Source organism: Hibiscus syriacus, unplaced genomic scaffold (assembly GCF_006381635.1).
Source record: "Hibiscus syriacus cultivar Baekdansim isolate YM2019G1 unplaced genomic scaffold, ASM638163v2 tig00111741_pilon, whole genome shotgun sequence".
NCBI classification, from domain to species: Eukaryota; Viridiplantae; Streptophyta; class Magnoliopsida; order Malvales; family Malvaceae; genus Hibiscus; species Hibiscus syriacus.
The window spans coordinates 1-14,810 of NW_024063166.1; positions in this window are offsets into that span (position 1 = coordinate 1).

Here is a 14,810-nt window from a genome sequence, read left to right on the forward strand (position 1 = left end):
GCTCCGACTACCAGATCTCACCGGAACCTTCGAAACAACGAAGGTACTTTTGTAGATTTGCTCCGATTGGGAGCCTTTTAGGAAGAAATAACACCGGAACCGTCCTTAGACGGTCCGATCTATATATTAGTGTAAAAATCTTTTTTTCCGGCCACCGGATGCGGTGGCCGGCGGTGATGGTCACGGCGGCAGACGGTTGCCGTCCGGTAACCGGCTTCCCTCCGATGAGGGAAGCTAGAGAGAAGGCAGAGTTTTAAAACTCTCTCAGAGAGAGAGAAGAAATGAAATGGTTGGCCCTTCGGGACAGCCGGTTTGGACATTATAGTCCTCCCGACGACGTCGTTTCGGGAAGGACTATGCCGTAATTACAAAATAGTTAAATCCCGTCCGTAGTCCTCCCAACTTGTAAATTTTATATTTAGTCACTAAATTAAATTTATAATATTTTAATTCAGTCTTCGAATTTTAATTTCTTTTATTTTAGTCCTTCATATTAAAATAATATATTTAGGATAAATTACAGATTAATCCCTTAATTTTAATAAAAATTTTAATCCCTAGTTTATATTTTTAATTTATTTGATTCTATATCCGAATTTTAGATAATTTATTTTAGTCACCAAATAAATAAAAAGGAAAACATATTAAATCCCTATAATTTTGATTAATTATAATTAGATTCTTAATTTTATTTTATTATAATTTAGTCAGTTATTTTATATGTTTTTTATTTTATTGTTTTTAAATATATTGTTTAGTAGTATTGTATTTTTATTTTATTATATTGTTAATATTTTTATATTCATAAATATATAATAAATAGTAATTTTTAATATTTATTTTTAATATCGAAGAAAAGGACAGTCTTAATACAACGGATGTTTATTCTGATATTTAAAATTAAAAAGTAAACAATATATTTAAATTAATATTTATCAATATCAAAGAAAGAGCTGTCTTAGGCACCTAGAAGTTCTTTTCGGATATTTTTAAATAAATAAATATTTTTTAATTTTGAAATAATAGAATTATAAATTAAATATATTTTTGAATTTTTAAAATTTTAATAATAGAGACAATTTATAATTAAAAGTACCAATTTTGGGCGTTGTAGGGGTGCTAATCCTTCCCTAAACGTAACCGACACGAATCCCTTTTTATTATTAAAAAGAATGAATTTTTGGTTATAACGCAGATCAGTTTTATTTTTTTTATTGGTGTTTTAAAACTCTTTAAAAAATAATTTTTAGGTATTCGACCTACCTGACCCAAAGGCCGATGGCGACTCCAAATTATTTTCAAAATTATTTATTAACATTAATTTCCCCGCCAATTTAATATTTCGTACCCGGACGAAAACCGGTTACGACAGCTTGGCGACTCCGCTGGGGACTGGTCAAACTTTTAAAAATCAATTATAATTGTCTCTATAAATTAAAAATTAAAAATCATATATTTAATTTTTAATTTTATTTTTTCAAATTTTTATTTACTTATTATTTTCATATATTATCTGTTTTATTTATTTGTAATTATTTTATTTCATTTTTATTACTGTCAAGGTTTGAGCATTTCCCTCACACCAACACTTGCATTGCATAACATAAGCTCTATAATTGAGTTGTCCCTTTTAAGTGGGGGTGAAAGCGACGTCTTCGTGAGAATTTATTCTCCGTGCCAGACCTAGCAAGTAACTTCCGGGGTTCATATGCTCTATGTCTTCGTGGAATTTATTCTCCGTGTCAGATATAGAGAAATGTATCCCCTCGAATTGAACTCGATCCACTTTAGTCTGTGATGGACTAGGGAGGGTTAGCAGCCCTAAGGGGGCACTAACAGGACAATTCGAGTACCTTTACTCCTAGATCTGAAACCTGCATATAAAAAACCTTAGAAACTCTTCCAATCCGAAGTCATGCCGAAATTTTGTCCAAAATAGATGTACACACAGGAAATGAATGTCTTTCCTGTTAATTTATTTATTGTTTAAATTACATGTTTATTTAAATTATTTAAATTTAGAAAAGCATGTTTAAATTAAATAAATGTTATTATTGAATTTTTTATGTAAACTAATTTATTTTTTTGTGTGTTCTTTATTTTTCTGTTTGCATTGCATCATAAGGATAAAAGACATTGATCCTTGTGTTAATTGTCTCATTGGAAAGCCTTCATCTATGGATAAAAAGTGTTCAAATCAAATAATTCTGAACTCAGAAGTAACAGTGGGCTGAGGATTTACAAAGACAAGGAGGAGATAGTCTGCAGGATGATTATGTATCTGACTTGGCCAGTTATGTCCAGTTTCATTAAAAGAAATGATATGCAAGATTTGCGAAGCATTGGGAAAGTTGGGATTCAACAAAAAATTGCAGTTTTATCAGACTTACGGAGACATCCCATATCTGCTCTATGTAGAAGTTGATGATGAATTACTCCGAGCCCTAGTTCAATTCTGGAATCCAGGGTACAATTGCTTCACTTTCAATAAGGAGAACTTGGTCCCTACTATTGAAGAATACACAACTTGCTATATCAAGAGGCGTTGGAGAATCGAATCTATTCAAAGTCAATTAAAACTCAACCTTTTCGAGTTAAATTAGCAAAGATTGCCGGGGTACGAGAAGAATGGGTAGCACCCCGTACAAAACAAAAAGGCGAAAGTGAAGGCATTGCTTGGACCAACATCAGAGAGCTTATTCAGAGTCATCCAGACGCTAAAGTACGATTCGATCTATTTTCTCTGGGTATATATGGTATGGTCATCTTCCCAAAGTATTGGGATATGTTGAAGCTGCAGTGGTAGACTTTTTTGAACAGCTACCGAAGAAGATTATCCCGTTTCTGCAATCCTAGCAGACCTTCAGATCGTAAATGCTTGCAGAAGGCTAGGAGGTGGACGATTCTCAGGGTGTACTCAGTGTTATATGTTTGGATCCGTAGTCATTTCTGGAGAACAGAAAAGGTTTCATACCGACGCTTTAATACGAATTATTCACCATTAAAAGAATTTCTAGAGCAGGAATGGCCGAAAGAAATTAAGAAGATGTGGATTAATGCCTTTCGAAATCTGCAAAGCAATGACGTTATTTGGCGAGCCCCATGGCAAATACAAAGGGAATTCATTTACAGGTGTGGTAATTACAACTGGATAATGCTGCTCGGATTATGGGGAGGAATTGGATATGCACCACTGCTGGTCATAAGACAGTATGAAGTCGTCAATTTGTACCTGTCACTGGATACAGTCATCTGAGTTCGTATTCCACAGCAAAAATTAAAAGAAATATCATGGAAGCCGTTACAGCTTGGCTTGAGGAGGTCTAGGAAAGAATCTCAAGGAATTTCAGTTCCTATCAGTATAAAGATGAAAAGATCGTTTGGGCTTGGAAAACAACTTTTTGTATTCGAGCTAAAGCAGCAAAAGAATGCTAACTCCTGATTATGAAGATTGGAGATCTGTCAGAAAAACGAAAATATTCCTCTACCAGATCAAAATGAGGATATCTCTATGGAAGATCGCATTAAGGTGGTTCCATCAGAGATTGAAATCTTGAGAGCTGAGTTTGAAGCAGAAAGAGATGGCTGGTCGAAAGAGTTAGAGCAAATGAGACAAGATAAGTTATGTTGGGGGTTGACATTGACTTTCATTCATCACAATGTACAATGTTGAGAAAAGATAAAGAAAAAGGTGAGGATGAGTACAGAGCCTTACAGAAAAATTACCAGGAGTTATATAAATCCCGAAAATCATCAGACCCAGCCAATCGACGGTACAGATGACCAGAGAATTGAACATCGAGAAAAGACGAGTTGAAGATTTGAAAGGAAAGAATAGCTGTCTACTCAAAAGCCTGGAAAAAGGAAAGCAAAAATGGAAGATTTCGAGGTCGACAGAAGAGAGCGAATTATAAAACAAGGCTGAACACCGTGAGATCATGAATGAAATGCAAAGAAAGAGATCGAGCCAAAATTCAGAAGAGATGAAGAATGACATCTTTGATAAATTTGAAGGCGAGAAAATAGCATGTTCAAGGGATTTGAATCTGAAATGAACCATTTGATTGCTGAACTTGAAGTCAGAGGCCAAAAGATAGAAGAATCCAATGTTGAAAAAGAAAAATGGGAGCTAGAAAAAATTTCAACACCAGACTTGAGGTAGAGCAGGAGGTGGCTAGCAATTGGATGCAAAGATGCAGAAACAAAGATGTTCAAATCCAGAAACTTAATCAAAGAACGCAAGAAGCACGAACAAAACTTGAAGGATCTGGATCAGTCTAGAAACAAAACTCCGAGTTCAATTCTTTTGCAACTTGAAGAATCATTGTTTCAAGAAAAGGTTCGTCTAGGACCTAATGATCTCAAAGAAAGTAATGAGGAAAATGCTTCACTGCGAAGACGCATTAGAGATCTTGAAAAAATTCTGCACAATTGTCAAGTCAGAATCACTGAGTTAGAGCAAACTCTTGAAGGAACAACTGAACAATGGCAAAAGTCAACTGAGTTCTATGTCGAAAGAAGTGAAGAAAGAAGCAATATGGTTCGAGGCCATGGTACAAATGAGCGAGGTTGCCAGATATGTTGGGAACTAGCTGTTGAAGCCGAAATAATTGAGCATCAAGTTGATCCAGTTTCTAAGTATGGAAAGAAGTGTCATGGTTAATGAAAGAAATTATAGAGCTAATAGGAAAGCTACGCCTTATCTGTAGTTATGAACTATTATAAAGAAACTTTTGTATGCCGATGAAAGTTGTTCTATGACAGTTAACCTTTTGGGATCAATGTTTTTACATACATGCATTTGCATACATTCATCATTCATTTCATAATTTTCACTATGAATTATTTTATTAAGTTAAAATTCATCAATTAAAATTTGAAAAAATAATTTAAAAGATTTTTCAATCGCAGTTACTCTGGCCAAAAGAGAAATACTACATCACTACGGTACTAGACAAGCTACTAAGAGAATTATGGAGGATAAATACAGCGTATTGAGGAACAGCATCATAAAGAACAAGAAGAAATGAGAATGAAGTTGGAAAAAATTGAAGCCAGCATTGCAAATTCACAAGATAGTATGATGAAGAAGATAGAGGACATGTTTAAAAGGCAGGCTATCAGTGGAAAATGCATGAAAATCCTGTATCTTCGACCAAGAACCCATATATCCTCTAGGTTTTTCACCAGAACCAATTTATCACTCTGTACTACCCCTATACAAATCAATGCTCGTACATCTGCATTACAAGAAGCTAAACCACATGAAGATCAACAAGTGGATCCCGCATCTTCAAGCAAAAATCCGCTTATATCAGATGTGAAAATAGGGATCTTAATACTGAGCATTTGATCCCAGATTTGAATGAGCTGAATGAGAAACAAAAGTAATGAAGAACTGACCAGACAGATCAAGAGCTTAGAAGAGCGAATGAAATCGTGGAAATAACTGAATCATTCTATGGGTTTGATGCTAGTGAGTTAAGTTTGGTTCCAGACCTAATCCTCCCTATCAAGTTCAAAGCTCCCGAATTTGAAATATAACGGTACTACATGCCCTTCATCCCACATTACTATGTTTTGTCGAAGAATGGCAGGATATGTGAAGGACGAAAAATTGTTAATTCACTGCTTCCAGGATAGTTTGACAGGACCGGCTTTAAAATGGTATACTTAATTGACCAAAGCCAATATTAGATCCTGGAAAGATTTGGCTAAAGCATTTTTAGAGCAGTACCGCCATGTGACAGACATGGTCCTGATAGATGGACTCTCCAAAACCTGGGAAAAGAATAATGAAAACATTCAGACAGTAGCCCAGAGATGGCGTGACACTGCGGCCCAAGTTCAACCACCTTTGTCAGAAAAGAGGCCACAGTGATGTTTGTCCATACATTGAAGGCTTCTTATTTAAACCATCTAATGGGGAATGCAACCAGAAATTTTGCGGATTTGGTCATTTCTGGAGAATTAATTGAAAATGTCTTGAAAAGTGGCAAGATTGAATCGAATGATGGATCTAGTTCCAAAAGACCTACATACCGGAAAAAAGAATGAGGTCAACAATGCAATTCTTACAGCAAGGATTCATCGAAAAGTGTTACAATAACCCAGCCAAGGGTTAAGAAGAGGAAACAAACACTAATCGAGCAGAGTCCAGGGATCTCGAAAGGAAAATGAAAGGTTGTCTTTTACACCTTTACCGGTACCGTATACAGAGATCTATGATTCGCTGTTAAAAGCAGATGTTATACGGCCTTATCCCTTGGTTCCCATGCAACCACCATTCCCTCATTGGTATGATACAAAGGCACACTGTTTACCATGAAGGAATTACAGGACATTCTATTGAAAACTGTCTAGCATTCAAAAGGGTGGTTCAAAATTTGATCAACACTGGAAGTTGGAATTCAATACACCATCTGTATCAATCATCCATTGCCAAATCATGGAGATAAAACGTAATGCAATTCAGGAAGAGAACAGAAAGAAAGCAAAGACTGACATTTCTGAAATTAAATCTCCGTTTATTTGGATATTTCAACAACTTCTTTAGCCGGTATAATTCCACACAATTCAGGCCAAAGCAGAATGAAGGCAAGAATTATTGTGAATATCATCAGGAGAAAGGGCATAAATTCAACTATGTCCTGAGTTTAGAACTTGGTGCAAAATTGATGAACAACAGAGAAATAGAATTCTTTGAAGAAGAACCCGGGAAAAAAGAAGATGATGTTTGCTCATCAGAGGATTCTAAAATCAAAGAATAAATGATCCTGTGATCATTAATGTGAAATCATCCACGGTGATTCCGGCACCAATAAGGCCAAAAGTAGTTATTACCACTCCTCTACCATTTCCATACAAAGATACCCGCAGGGTACCTTGAAATTATACTACCAATGTTTCAATGGTAGGAGGATCTGTTTCTTTAGAAAAACAGAGAAAATACAAAGCCTGAGTACAACATCGACGTCTGAAGCAGTGAGCGAGGTCGGTTTCTTTACAAGAAGTGGGAGATTTTACTCCCGAAACTCCAATGCTTTAGAACAAGTGAAAGCAAAAGGAAAAGCTGTGGCAATACCTCAGAAGGTATTTGAAGATGAATCCCTTCCAGCATTCAATGAACCTGTGACAGAAAAACAAGCTCAAGAATTTTTGAAATTCTTGAAACATAGTGAGTATAGTGTGGTTGAACAACTACACAACAACAGGCGAGAATTTCTATTCTTGATCTATTGATGAATTCAGAAGCGCATAGAAATGCTTTGATGAAAATTCTCAATCAAACATTCATCCCGAAGATATATCCCTCAATAAACTTGACAGAATTGTGGGACATATAGCCGCTGACAATTACATAACATTCACAGACGATGAAATACCGGAAGGCGGAATGGGGTCAGTAAAAGCTTTGAACATCACGACACATTGTCATGGTCATGTGTTGCCAGGAGTATTGATTGACAATGGGTCTGCTCTCAATTTGATGCCTCTAGTCACACTTCAAAGAATGCCTCTGGATCAATCACACATGAAGAGTTATCAGAATGTGGTACGAGCATTTGATGGTACTCAAAAGAAGTGCTTGGGAAAATGGAAATACCGTTGTTAATTGGCCAGTCGTGTACAATATTGACTTTGTGGTAATGGACATCCACCCCACATATAATTGTCTATTAGGGAGGCCATGGATTCATTCAGCAGGAGCTTTCCTTCTTCATTACATCAAAAATTGAAATTTGTTGTTGATGACAACTAATATGCGTTAGTGCTGAAGAAGAAATCATTGCGTCTGTAACAAGCGATGTTCCATATATCGACACCAATGATGAGGCTTGAATGCTCTTTTCGAGCTCTTGAATTTGTAAATGCAACCTATATTGCAGAAGGAAGCAAAATTCCATATCCCAGATTGTCTGATTGCATCAAGATGACGGTACAACAAACTTTAGGCATCGGAGCTAAAGCTGGGAGAGGTCTAGGAAAGAATCTTCAAGGAATTTCAGTTCCTATCAGTATAAAGATGAAAAAAGATCGTTTTGGGCTGGGATTTAAGCCCAATCTTCAGCAAAGGAACAAAGAGATGAAAAGAAATGTGAAGACAGAAAGGCAAAATTGAAAGGAGAAATCCTTTGGAAACACATGTCTTTCCCACAGTTGAAAACCATATTCAGATCAGGGGGAACAATTAATGTGGAACAGCAGCTTGTTGAAGCTTTTAAAGAAGAAAAGATGACAAAGATCAAGACATAGTTGAAGAAGCTATGAATGGATTATTTGTCAACATGATCACGAATGACAACAAGACTGGCAAGTACTTGGATAGGATTCGCCCATGTTTTCCTAGAAACACTCACCAATTGGACCACTGAAGATCTTCCTAGTTTTTAATATTAATGCAGAGTAATATTCAGAACTAATCTTTATGTTTAGCTCAAAAATATGAAAACTTTTTGTATCTTGTAAAGAGATTATGTTAAATATAAGGAACTTTCTTAAAATTTTCAGATGGCAATCATTCTTTACATTTTATTACATTTTTACATTTATTTATTTTCATAAATTTACTATATTCTTTCGGAAATGTTCCGACTTAAATTTGCAGGTGTCACCGTGTTAATAGCATGTTTATTCCTAGATTTAATCCAGTGATAAATTTAGAGCACCTATATGTCTGGAAGAAATCAATGGTTGTGAAGATAAACTGGAATGTGATATTCCTACTGAACTATTAAGATTGGTAGAAAAAGAAGACAAACAAATTCTACCCACAAAGGGTTGAGACTGTGAATTTGGGAACAGATGAAGACAGAAAAGAGGTGAAAATTGGTACTACTCTGACAATCGATAAAGCAAGAATTGATAAATCTCCTTCAAGAGTTCAAAGATATATTTGCCTGGTCCTATCAAGATATGCCTGGTTTGAGCACAGATATGTGATACATAAGCTTCCAATCAATCCAGAATATAAACCAGTCCAACAAAAGCCAGAAGAATGAGGCCAGAAATGTTGTTGCAAATCAAAGAAGAAGTGATGAAACAAATCAATGCAGGTTTCCTACAGGCATCTAAATACCCCAGAATGGGTAGCCAACATTGTTCCGTACCAAAGAAGAATGGGAAAGTTCGAATGTGTGGATTACAAAGATCTCAACAAAGCTAGTCCGAAAGATAGCTTTCCATTACCCCACATAGACACATTGGTGGACAATACTGCAGGGCACGCATGGTTTTCATTTATAGATGGCTTTCAGGATATAATCAGATAAATGAATCTGAAGACATGGAAAAGACGACATTTATAACCATGTGGGGCACATTCTGTTATAAAGTGATGCCATTTGGATTGAAAAATGCAGGGCAACATATCAAAGAGCCATGGTAACTTTGTTTCATGACATGATGCACAAAGAGATTGAAGTATATGTAGATGACATGATTGCCAAATCCAGAACGAAGAAGAACATATTCAAAATCTGAGAAAGCTTTTCCAGAGATTGAGGAAGTATCAATTAAAGCTTAACCCTGCTAAATGCACTTTTGGGGTAACTTCTGGGAAACTTTTGGGATTTGTAGTCAGCAAAAAAGGAATTGAGATTGATCCAATAAAGTAAAAGCAATTCAAGATCTTCCACCCACCCAACACAAAAAAGAAGTTCGAGGCTTTTTGGGAGATTAATTATATATCTCGGTTCATTTCTCAATGACTGACAAATGTGATCCAGTGTTCAAATTACTTCGAAAGAACAATCCTGAAGTCTGGAATAAAGAATGTCAAGAAACTTTGGATATTATTAAGAAATATTTATCCAATGCCCCAATTTTAGTATCACCAATGCCTGATAGACCATTAATTCTCTACTTGACGGTTTTCGAAAATTCGATGGGATGTGTACTAGGACAGCATGATGAATCAGGAAGGAAAGAAAAAGCTATTTATTATCTGAGCAAGAAATTTACTGATTGTGAAGTTCGATATCCACCAATACAAAAATTATGTTGTGCTTTGGTGTGGACTACTCGAAGACTCAGACAATATATGTTACCATACTACTTGGTTGATATCAAAACTTGATCCTTTGAAATTCTTAATGGAATCACCAGCTTTGACAGGCAGAATGGCTAGATGGCAGATGTTATTATCTGAGTTTGATATTATATTCAACCAAAAGCAATAAAAGGAAGTGTAATAGCTGATTTCTGGCCATCGTGTATCAAATGATTATCAGCCTTTGAACTTCAATTTTCCTGATGAAGATTTGTTATGCATATCCATGAATGAAGAAGTCAGAACAAATGATGAATTTGCAACTTGGAAGCTTTACTTTGACGGAGCATCTAATGCTTTGGGACGAGGAATCGGAGCAGTGTTAATTTCTCCTGAAAATGTTTATTATCCCTTTACAAGCAGACTGGAGTTCTTTTGTACAATAATATGGCGGAATATGAAGTTTGTCATGGGGTTAAAAGCAGCTATAGAAAGGAAATCAAATTTCTCAAGATATATGGAGATTCATCGTTAGTGGTGTATCAATTGCGAGGAGAATGGGAAACAAAAGATCCCAAATTATTGGAATACCGAAATTTTACACTCGAATTAGTGAAAGAATTTGAGAGAGTTACCTTCAATTATCTCCATCGAGAAGAAAATCAAATGGCAGATGCTTTGGCTACATTAGCTGCTATGTTTCAGGCAAATAAGAAAGTTGATATGATACAATCAAATGCAAGTATATGAAATTCCTGCACATTGTTATAGTATGGAAGAAGAGGTAGATGGTAAACCATGGTATCATGATATCCTGCAATATATCAAAAATCAAAGTTATCCACCAAATGCATCGGAAATTGATAAAAGAACCTTGAGAAGAATGGCTGCTGGATATTTTCTGATGGAGATTATGTATAGAAAAGCAATGATCAAATGCTGTTGAGATGTTTAAATACCAGTGAAGCTCGAAATGTCATTGAAGAAGTAAACAGTGGAATATGTGGAACACATGCAAATGGTCTTTCCATGGCCAGAAAATAATGAGATATGGATATTATTGGGCTACCATGTACACAGATTGCATTGATTACGCAAGGAAATGTCATAAATGCCAGATATATGCAGACAAGATTCATGTACCCCCATCTCCTTTACATGTAATGACAGCACCCTGGCCATTTTCTATGTGGGGAATAGATGTCATTGGGGCAATCACACCAAAAGCATCAAATGGACATTGCTTCATCCTTGTGGCAATTGATTATTTTACAAATGGGTTGAAGTTGCTTCATACACCAATATTAAGAGGTCCACAGTCTGCAAATTCATAAAGAAAGAGATAGTTTACCGATATGGCCTACCAGAAAGGAGCATTACAGATAATGCTCTGAACCTGAACAACAAATGATGACCGAACTTTGTGCACAGTTTAAGATCAAACATGCAAATTCAGTGGCATATCGTCCAAAGATGAATGGGGCAGTTGAAGCAGCAAATAAGAACATCAAGAAAAATTATTACAAAGACTACTGAAACTTCAAAGATTGGCACGAGAAGTTACCTTTTGCTCTATATGCATACCGAACTACTGTTCGAACATCTACTGGGGCAACGCCTTTTCTTTAGTCTACGGGATGGAAGCAGTCTTACCAATTGAAGTTGAGATTCCATCGCTCCGAATATTGAGAGAATAAATTGGATGAATCTGAATGGATCCAAGCTAGATTTGATCAATTGAACCTTATTGAAGAGAAAGATTGAAAGCTATTTGCCATGGACAGATGTATCAAAAACGGATGATGAAGTCTCATGATAAGAAAGTACATCCAAGAGAATTCCAAGAGGGTGATCTAGTACTAAAAGATTTTGCCTATACATAAGATTTCCGTGGGAAATGGATGCCTAATTGGGAAGGGCCATACGTTGTGAAAGGCCTTTTCCGGAGGAGCGTTGATCTTGGCAGAAATGGATGGAAAAATTCTGAAAAATCCAATAAACTCGGATTCTGTCAAGAAATATTATGCTGAAGAGAATAAAAAGAGAATCAAGGTGAAACCCGCAAAGGGCATCTTGTAACCAAATGATGGATTTGAGTTGAAACCTGAAAAGGCGGCTCAAATGCAGGTTGATATTAGGCATCTGGCAATTGAACCCTCTTAAGATTTTGACAGTTTGGGAGAAACTTCACATCTACAAGCATTTAACAACGTTTGAGATCTTCCAGACAAAAGCTTACATCATCTCTAAATTGTGTCAACTTGATTAATTTAGAAATACTTATGCTTATAATTTGTTGAGACATTGAATTTTTATTCTTATGCTTGTCATAACTTTGAATACAATTATATCTATTTCAAGTTCAATTTATTTGAGATTCAATTTATTTTGGAAATTCAATTTATTCTTTTCCATTGAATTAACATAATTTTGAAATAATTTAAAGATTTCTGAATATCACTTTATGTTAATACTTTTAAATACATGGAATACAAAGTAGGCAAATCATCACTAGCTTAAAGCCATGAACATCAAGATTGTTACAAGTGGTGCTACCGACAACAAGGACGAATCCGCCAAATCTACTCATCAATTGCTCCAACCGATCACCATTCAGTTCTTGCACATCTGTTTTCAAAGATATATTAAAACAGTAGAAGATGATCTTTGCAGTACTGATTCCAGCAAAAAGAAACAAGACATTGATATCACTGGGAAATATGTCTCTATATAGATCCTTGTGTATGGTTTTTAAAGAAAACTAGAAGCATTTCCACCTCATCAGGTTCAAGTGGAGCAACTTTATTCCTTCCAACCCATACTAGATTCCATTTTCAGCATTCATTAAGAACATACTTCTGGACACTCTAAGGTGGCTCATTGTCATAAGCTTCAAGAACCTTACAGATCCTTTCTGTCAATTTGGCACTTCCTGTACATGTTTATAAACAGTTTAACTTTATTCTTGGATTCCAAGAAGGCCATCATTTCTTTGTCAATGGAAAAGCATCAGCACATGAAAGAAGCAGAATAAGAGAAACTCTGTTGGCAGATTATGAATATAGCCTTTTTTAGTGTAGCAGCATGGAAATGCTTCGAATCTACAAATTCTGGCTTTATATCGAATAAGTACTGTGATATCCCAGACCAAACATTAAATGGAAGATGAATTTACCAATAGCATCTTCTGGAAGTGTTCTTTGAGTTATCTGATCTGGTTAGACAGAATAGCATCTTCTGGAAGTGTTCTTTGAGTTATCTGATCTGGTTTGGCAGAACCAATCATTGAATTTGGAAGATGAATTTGCTAATAGCATCTTCTGGAAGTGTTCTTTGAGTTATCTGATCTGGTTAGACAGAATAGCATCTTCTGGAAGTGTTCTTTGAATTATCTGATCTGGTTATACAGAATAGCATCTTCTGGAAGTGTTCTTTGAGTTATCTGATCTGGTTAGACAGAATAGCATCTTCTGGAAGTGTTCTTTGAGTTATCTGATCTGGTTTGGCAGAACCAATCATTGAATTTGGAAGATGAATTTGCTAATAGCATCTTCTGGAAGTGTTCTTTGAGTTATCTGATTTGTTTTGGTAAGAACTACAGAACCAATCATTAGAATTAAAAGATGAACTGCATGATCTTCTTCATTAAGAAGTTTCTTTTCAAGCTTCTTTTGCTTATTCCTTTCCCAAAAATCATAGCACAAGTTTCGCCTTTGCTTGTAACTGGGATCATCACATAATGGCTTCCCATCTTTTACCGGAAGAAAGCTATTTGAAGTTTCAGCTTCTGAGAATCACATTTTTGTCAAGTATAACAGTGTATCTCTTCATCAGAATCAGAAGTCAAGATTTCTCGGTATTAGAAGAACTATCAATATCGGTGAAATCATCTTGAAAGGTCACTTCATAATCAGATGAATTGTTATCAGAATCAACATGTTGCCTGAATGCGAGCTTTTCAAGAGCCTATACGATTGAGTTTTATTCTCAAGAGATTTTGTGACATTATATCTACATCTACATTTTTCAAAGATGATAGATTCTTTGTTTTGAAGAAGAAAAATCTATTAGGTTTTTACAATTGAAGAAATACTCAATTCACCAATCTGAAATCAAATAACTCAACATTCATGCATCATATTTAGGCATTTGCAAAAATAGATGCATTTTCATTCATTTTCATCTATGTTGAATTTTTAACAGGAATTTCAAAGATTTTAGCAAAGATTTCAAATCCACTTGATGGATCATTCATTACCAGATAAGTTCATAATGAGAAGAACTCATCTGAAGAAGGAAGGAGAAGTTCATAATGAGAAGAACTAGTTCAACTTTTTGTTTAAATTCATCATTTGGTGAATCATCTTTTCCAGAGAAAGTTCATAATGAGAAGAACTCATCTGAAGAAGGAAGAAGAAGTTCATAATGAGAAGAACTTGTTCAACTTTTTGTTTAAATTCATCATTTGATGGATCAACATTGCCAGAGAAGGTTCATAATGAGAAGAACTCATCTGAAGAAGGAAGAAGAAATTCATAATGAGAAGAATTTGTTCAACCTTTTACCTGAATCCATCATTTGGTGAATCATCTTTTCCAGAGAAAGTTCATAATGAGAAGAACTCATCTGAAGAAGGAAGAAGAAGTTCATAATGAGAAGAATTTGTTCAACCTTTTACTTGAATCCGTCATTTGATGGATCAGCTTTTCCAGAGAAAGTTCATAATGAGAAGAACTCATCTGAAGAAGGAAGAAGAAGTTCATAATGAGAAGAACTTGTTCAACTTTTTGTTTGAATTCATCACTTGATGGATCATCTT